Source organism: Berghia stephanieae, chromosome 4 (genome assembly GCF_034508935.2).
Source record: "Berghia stephanieae isolate SIO BIC M18660-M18661 chromosome 4, UCSD_Bste_1.3, whole genome shotgun sequence".
Taxonomy (NCBI): domain Eukaryota; kingdom Metazoa; phylum Mollusca; class Gastropoda; order Nudibranchia; family Aeolidiidae; genus Berghia; species Berghia stephanieae.
Genome location: NC_088363.1, coordinates 7,754,787 through 7,762,613, shown reverse-complemented (window position 1 = coordinate 7,762,613; position 7,827 = coordinate 7,754,787). Strand labels below are relative to the sequence as shown.

General features: G+C 35.9%; 1 long non-coding RNA gene across 1 annotated transcript in view; it reads right to left on the bottom strand.

Moving 5' to 3' along the window:
* The window catches only part of LOC144971920 (uncharacterized), a 9,951-nt gene extending 4,425 nt beyond the window's left edge, over positions 1-5,526 (bottom strand). The window contains exons 1-2 of the long non-coding RNA XR_013645196.1: positions 5,487-5,526; positions 4,900-5,113 (exon numbers count right to left, since the gene is read on the bottom strand). This is a non-coding gene — a long non-coding RNA (uncharacterized LOC144971920). The remainder of the gene's footprint in view (positions 1-4,899; positions 5,114-5,486) is intronic.
* Between the last annotated feature and the right edge of the window lie 2,301 nt (positions 5,527-7,827).

The following is a 7,827-nucleotide window of genomic DNA, read 5'->3' as shown; positions in this document are numbered from 1 at the left end:
AAACCAAAGTTAATTCTTGTTTATCACACCGACGTTAACCCTCTCCTTACCGGCCAGTTTCAGAATTTTCCCCAAAACTTCACATCCACCAAACACAAAAAAAATAGACTTTTCTTACTCAAACAGAAGATTAACAAGTACATTCTATGTATAAGATTGTTCAGCAAAATGAGCTCTACAACACAATGTCAAGTTTTTATGGCTATAATAAACACATTTTCATCAAAGTTTATGAGAAACAAGCATAATCAGAAGAGAAAGTTGTTGGTTGCATCGTAACAAATGTGACGATTTTCCTATGGGTGGTAAGGATAGGGTTAATTCAAGCCCATCGGGGAACGGTTCTTACTCCCCTCCTGTTTTCTATCTATACAAATGACTATGTAAGCAATTTTTATAATGTCATTATCTTAAAATATGCAGACGACACAGCAATTCAGGCTTTAATCCTCACAGAAGCTGACATTGTAAATTACACACAGTCGATACCCACAGTTGTTGATTGGTGCGAAGAAAACCATCTCCAGCTAAATGTGATAAAAAATACCCAAAAGAAGAAATGACCATTGGCTAAGTAGCTGGAGATGGTCACGACCACATTATTATAAAAGAGGAAATTGTTGAAAGAGTAGAAGAATACAAGTATCTTGTCAGTGACAAGAAGTTGGAGTGGAGAAATCAGTCCATGTCATCAAAAAGCTTAAATCGAGAATGTATTTTTTAAGAAAACTCAATGGTGTGAATTTGAACAATTCATTGCTTTTTCTGTTTTATGACACAGGCATTATCAGTGTACTACGCTACCGTTTGCCAGCCTGGGGTGGGAATAACAAAAGATGTATATCTGGAAAGTTGAAGATCGACAGAGTTTTGAAAAACTGCCAGAAAATGTTTAAATTCCCTTCAATTTTAGACTGTGATTATTTTCATCTGGAATCATGTAATTTAAAAATCAACAAGGTCATTAGAGATGAATCCCATCCACTAGACAAAGAAATTCTTCAATTCAGCAAAAGACACGATCGTCTTCTTAACGACGTCACAAAGAAACAAAGACATTTTAATTCTTTCCTCCCACAGATGTGAGAAACTATGCACTGGCACTCACTTAGCCTATTTTCGCGTTTTTTTTTCAATCTTTTAATCCATTTATTACGCAAGATACAACCAAAGGTCGAGAAAAAAAAATGCCGAAAAAGCGTTCCATATTTTCGCGTTTTTTTCCTCTTTGCGGGTCATCCAAATAAATGACACCTTTGAAACTGCATAACTTGTTTATTTATGAATGGATTTTCAAAATTCAAAAACATTTTTACTCAGTGGAGATAGGGCTTTGATTTTAGACAAAAATTTTCCTCAAAAATAGAAAAAAACATTTTTCATAGTCATTGCTAACTTAGGATTGGCTATTGTCCCATCTTATGAGAGAGATTTAATTTTCTCAGTCATTGAGTTATAATCCTTGATAGTCTTATCATAATCATATGGATAGTTACCAATATGTGATATCAACTTACATGTCCTGTCTTAAATTTAAATTTAAGGTTATTTACAATTTTTAAAGCCAACTTATTTATTTATATCTTTGTATGAAAAATAATTATATTATTTTAGAGAATTGATTCAATAATTATATTTGACAAACCTTTTACTGCTTAGAAATATTATATAATTCCTGTACAATATCATATCTCCTTTATTTTAATGTAAAACAAATGATAAATATTTCTGTGTATAATAAGGTGATAACCAAAATACTGTGATTGTGCAAGATAATTTATTTATCCTTCAGATGAAATATTTACACAATCGCCATAACACGATTTTTAAATGTATTATCCTTCTCTACTTTTATTATGAAATCATATAACCCCTTACCAGCCTAAAAATTATTTTCATTTGATTATTTATTAATATTGAAAATATCCTAATACAAGAATTCTACCACAAGTATTATTGACACATCGTCACCATTTATCCACTCGCTGTTCCACTATAACTTTTTAAGACTTCAAATATAATATTTGCCAATTTTGATTAATTTCTTTACATTGATATTTCTTGTATTGTGTTGTGATGCAGAATTATAATTTCCATACAAGGATGAATAAAGTATATCTTATCTTATCTTATCATATCTAATGGTGTTTGGTTGTCTGACCTGTAAATATATGCACGTCGATATTGACGTTTGATTCATCTTTACCTTTCTAGTCCAGTCCCTACATAAAACCAGATTGATACGTTAAGATTGACGTGCACTTACTTACAGGTCTGGTAACCCGAATTGTTATGGGCCCATTGTTGTAATTGAAATACTCTCAAACCAACACAAAATATTGTCCATTAGAACAATGTTAAATCAGGGCCATAACTGTGTTCGGTTGTCAGACCTGCTAAAATGTGTACCCAGGGTCAGAAGACATAATATTTAGTCTTTGATCAACTTTTATCTACGTGTACATATTTGCAGGTCTGATATCCGAAAACAACAATAGACTTGCTGTAACACTGTGTTCATGGGCAATGCTTTGCGTTGGTTTCAAAGTGTTTCTATTACAACAAAGAGCCCATAATAATTTGGGTTATAGGACCTGTAAATAAGTGCACATCAGTTTTCATCAAGCTTTAACCAATGAAAACTTAAAATATGTGCAGAGAGAAAGAGAGAGAGAGAGAGAGAGAGAGAGAGAGAGAGAAAGAAAGAGAGAGATAGATAGATAAAGAGAGAGAGAAAGAGAGAGAGAGAAAGAGAGAGAGAGACAGAGAGAGAGAGAAAAAGAGAGAGAGAAAGATAGATAAAGAGAGAGAGAAAGAAAGAAAGAAAGAGAGAGAGACAGATAGAGAGAGATAGAGAGAGACAGACAGAGAGAGAGAGAGAGAGAGAGAGAGAGAGAGAGAGAGAGAGAAAGAGCAAATATCTGGAACCGAACATATCAAAAATTGAAATAGATATCTATTCTTTTTGATTTCGCTCGACAAAATTAATTTATTTTTCATTTTATTTTCACGCAATCTGTTTAAGATTTTCAATTTAAGGTAGTTTTAAAACAGGTGTGAAGATTAGTGGGTGGATGTGACGGTATGATCTAGGAGTGAACTAGACATAGACAGGTCTAAATCAGAATTGTTTATTTGAACTACTGCTCTGCTGAGAGGAAAGCTACTAGTTTTGTAAACTACTCAGGTTGCACATATACATAATTTTGTAAGTTACTCAGGTTACAAATTGACATCGTTTTGTAAATTACTCTGGTCTCAAATTTACTCGTACATATTTTTGTAAACCACTTGGGTCTCAAATTTACATAGTTTTGTAAATTACCCAGGACTCGAGTTGGTAGATCTATAGTCTTGTAAATTACGCAGGTCTCGAGTTTGTATGGTTTTGTAAATTACTCATGTCTCGAGTTTGTGTTCACAAGTGATTCTAAAATGATTTGTTTTTGATGATTTAAGAACTAGTCTGGAAATTTATCAAGGTAAAAGGAACAAAAATATATAACTTACTCTTCACATTTCTATTTTGATACCCTTAAATTATTTTGGTGTTAGTTTCGTATAAACTGATGACCTACTTTTGTTATGATCTATGTACATATTTTTTGCAGGTCTGATAATCGAAGGCAAATATGGGCTTGATTTAACATTGTTGTAATGGACAATATTTTGAGTTGGTTTGGATGGGTGTCAATTACAAAAATGAGCCTATAACAATTTGGGTTACCATACCTACAAATGAATACACGTCATGTATAATCTACACAAATTCCAAATTGTGAAGACCCCACGGTTGTCATGGAAACACATTCAAACTATTCTTCATTAAAACAATGTTGAATTAATTCCATAAATCGACATGAGGTCATCTGACGTGTAAAATAGTCATTTTCAAGGACATGTTATCGTTACTGACGTGTAAAATAGTCAATTTCAAGGACATGTTATCGTTACTGACGTGTAAAATAGTCAATTTCAAGGACATGTTATCGTTACTGACGTGTAAAATAGTCAATTTCAAGGACATGTTATCGTTACTGACGTGTAAAATAGTCAATTTCAAGGACATGTTATCATTACTGACGTGTAAAATAGTCAATTTCAAGGACATGTTATCATTACTGACGTGTAAAATACTCAATTTCAAGGACATGTTATCGTTACTGACGTGTAAAATAGTCAATTTCAAGGACATGTTATCGTTACTGACGTGTAAAATAGTCAATTTCAAGGACATGTTATAGTTACTGACGTGTAAAATAGTCAATTTCAAGGACATGTTATCATTACTGACGTGTAAAATAGTCAATTTCAAGGACATGTTATCGTTACTGACGTGTAAAATAGTCAATTTCAAGGACATGTTATCGTTACTGACTTGTAAAATAGTCAATTTCAAGGACATGTTATCGTTACTGACGTGTAAAATAGTCAATTTCAAGGACATGTGAGTGATACTGACGTGTAAAATAGTCAATTTCAAGGACATGTGAGCGATACTGACGTATAAAATAATCAATTTCAAGGACATGTGAGCGATACTGACGTGTAAAATAGTCAATTTCAAGGACATGTGAGCGATACTGATTTATAAAAGGGTTGCATAAACTTTCTTGGACGACATTTTGAAACAAATTTTGGACTATTTCTATATCCAGGTCATTCATATTCAGATTACACGTGATAAGATTTGACATGGAAAACAGACATTGTCGGATGCGCAAATCTTGGTTGGTATTTTAATTTTTTTAAAAGTTTTTGAGGTGAGAGAAAATGAAGACAATGAGTGTTGACAAATTAGGCTATAGGTTAGACTAGGCCTTTTGTTTTTAACATGTTCAATTGATTAACGTGCAAATAAATAATTCTCAACTAACCAATAATGAAAGGATCAATTACCTTCCAATGCTCCATGTCTCCAGCGGTCAAGGTCACCAACGTGTACTTCCATCTAGTTAATTCCTATCTTGCCTGCTCCATGCTCCAACTATCAAAGTTCCACTTCCTTGTGTCGTGTCGTGTCGTGTCGAGCTGTGTATGGCCACGTCAAATGCACTGTCTTCCAATTCCTATACATCAATTAGCAATTTATAAATCTTCACATGCAAGAAATCTTAAAGAAAGAAGGAGAAAAAAAATTAAGAGTTGAATGAGGCAGACAGTGTGCTGGAGGACTAACCAACAACGTGTCTTTTAACCAATTATCTACCGTACTATGGAAAACTCGTAGTTTACAATTTGGCCAGAAAACTCTTCCTTCAAATATCGATCGATTTAAATAACCCTCATCTTGGTAAAAACTCTCAAACCTGGGACGTCCCGAATTCTCCCTTGATATCCCAGGTTTGAGAGATTTTGTGAAGATGAGGGTAATTTAAATCGATCGATATTTGAAGGACGAGTTTTCTGGCCAACTTTTAAAATACGAGTTTTTCCAGAGTACGGTAGTGAACTGGTTAAATAATGTGTTGTTTTGTGGTAAGTACGAGACAGTGTAAAGTCCTGGCTTCTCTCTCCTTGTCCTCGTGTCAGCCACGGCCAGCCGTCTTTTATGAACTTTTCTTTTCTCAACTCCAGTCACTTTGACACAGAAAGGTGTTTTAACCCTTACTGCGCCAACATTTAATTATCTTTTTTTCCTATTTTAAAAACAGGTGACGTACTGTATCAAATAGAATCATGGTTCCATATGATTGGGGAATAATTGAAACATTGTGAAGCGCATTGAGCATGGTAATTCCGTGTAGATGCGCTACATAAAAGTTTATATTTTTTTCCTTTTATTGCTTTGATTTAGATTTGACGTACAGGCCTGAGACTATTTAATACCAAGTCCATCGCATCGCAGGGAATTGCACTTGTTGATTGTTTGGGAAACAAGATTCTTTCAAATTATAGACAATAAGAAGATGAAGAAGAGAACTATTTTAGTCCTGAAAATAAGTGTGTATGAAACAGTGCCAGACAAAGCAAGAAAGAAAAATACAAGAAAAAAAAAAACAACATTCACAACACAAAAATTCAGTTTTCCTTGACTGTGGAGTTGAATGAGGTGGATAGCTTGCTCACACTTTTCAGCTCTTTATCATACACCCGTGAATGCTCCATAATTTCTCACACCGATTTAGTGCGGGACAAAGAGTATGGATGAACCACCAACGTGGCTATCAAGTCATTCGCTAATGGATTGGAAGTTTGTGGGTTCAAATCTTGTTGGAGACCTTGGAAATGTCAGTCTCATGACCACAACATTTACAGGCCCTGTTCAACAAGTCGTTATCCTATGGATTACAGTACAATATAGACCTACACATGCGGTATTCGACTTTACCCTAACTTTATAAGGGGGTGGGGAGAGAAAAGAAGTGGCCGAGTGGATAAAGCATTGCACTATGATCACGGAAGATTCCGAGTTTAAACTTTGCTTCAGACATTTTCATTCTGTTCTTAGTGCAAGCTTATTTACTCACTTTTCAACAGTGACTAATTGGGGACCAGGTACTGGTGTAAGATAAAGATCTGAACAAGTGTGTATAAAACTGAATCTTTTGGAGTGTCACTCAACTTCTGTACTTTCCTTTTCCATAAACTTTGAAAGTGTCTTCAAGGTTCTGTCCTTTCTCTCTCCATAAACTTTGAGAGCTTCACCCAGCTTCTTTCCATTCCTTCTCCATAAACTTTGAGAGTGTCAACCAGGTTCTGTCCTTTCTCTCTCCATAAACCTTGAGAGTGTCACCCAGCTTCTGTCGTTACCTTCTACATAATCCGTGAGCGTGCCATCCAGGTTCTGTCATTCCCTTCATACACCTTAAAAGTGTCATACAGCTTCAGTCTATACCTTCTCTAAAAACCTTGAGAGATTATTGAGTGTCACCCAGCTTCTGTTCTTTCCTTTCCCATCAAACATTGAGAATGTCACCCTGCTACTGTCTTTTCCTTTCCCATCAAACATTGAGAATGTCACCCAGCTACTGTCCTTTCCTTTCCCATCAAACATTGAGAGTGTCATCCAGCTTCTGTCCTTTCCTTTCCCATCAAACCTTGAGACTGTCACCCTGCTACTGTCCTTTCCTTTCCCATCAAACCTTGAGACTGTCACCCAGCTAATGTCCATTCCTTCTCCACAACCCTATTAAAGCCCAATCCAGTTTGAGTCTTTTCCTTCCATCCAAAACCTTGCTGGAGGACCATCAATTATATTTTTCTTGTTCTAGATGCCAGATAGAAAGGCCATCCTCCACTAACCTTACCTTTTCTTTCGATCTTACAAGGGTTAACCGCAAACCACAAATGGCCCATAAATGTTAAGAGAGCACTCATTTGAGGAGCACTTCGATTTTGTGTCAGTGTCCCATAACACATCATGCCGCTTACAACATGGCGCAGGTTGCACAAGCACCTGAGTTAGGCCACGCCTACTTTGCATGTCTCGGTGGGTTGGGGACTGTTGTTGATCGGACTCCTAGTGAATTTTGTCTCTGGCTGCACACCTAATATGCACGTGCATGAGTTTATTCTCCCCCATCCCCCCCCCCTACTATCTCTCTCTCTCTCTCTCTCTCTCTCTCTCTCTCTTTCTCTTTCTTTCTTTCTTTCTTTCTGGGTGCAGCGTGGCTAAGCGGTACGGTCTTTGCTTCGTACCCATATGTTACCGAGTTCGAATACCTGTTGCGCCGTGTGTTTTGAGCAAGTCACTTCGCCCTAGCTTAATTTGCGGCGCTGCACTGCGGCTGACGCCTGGGTTATTCCAGTCTTCCCTTGGAATAGATCCTAAAGACAAATTTACCTTATGGGATGAATAATGGGAATTTTATTTATTTATTTATT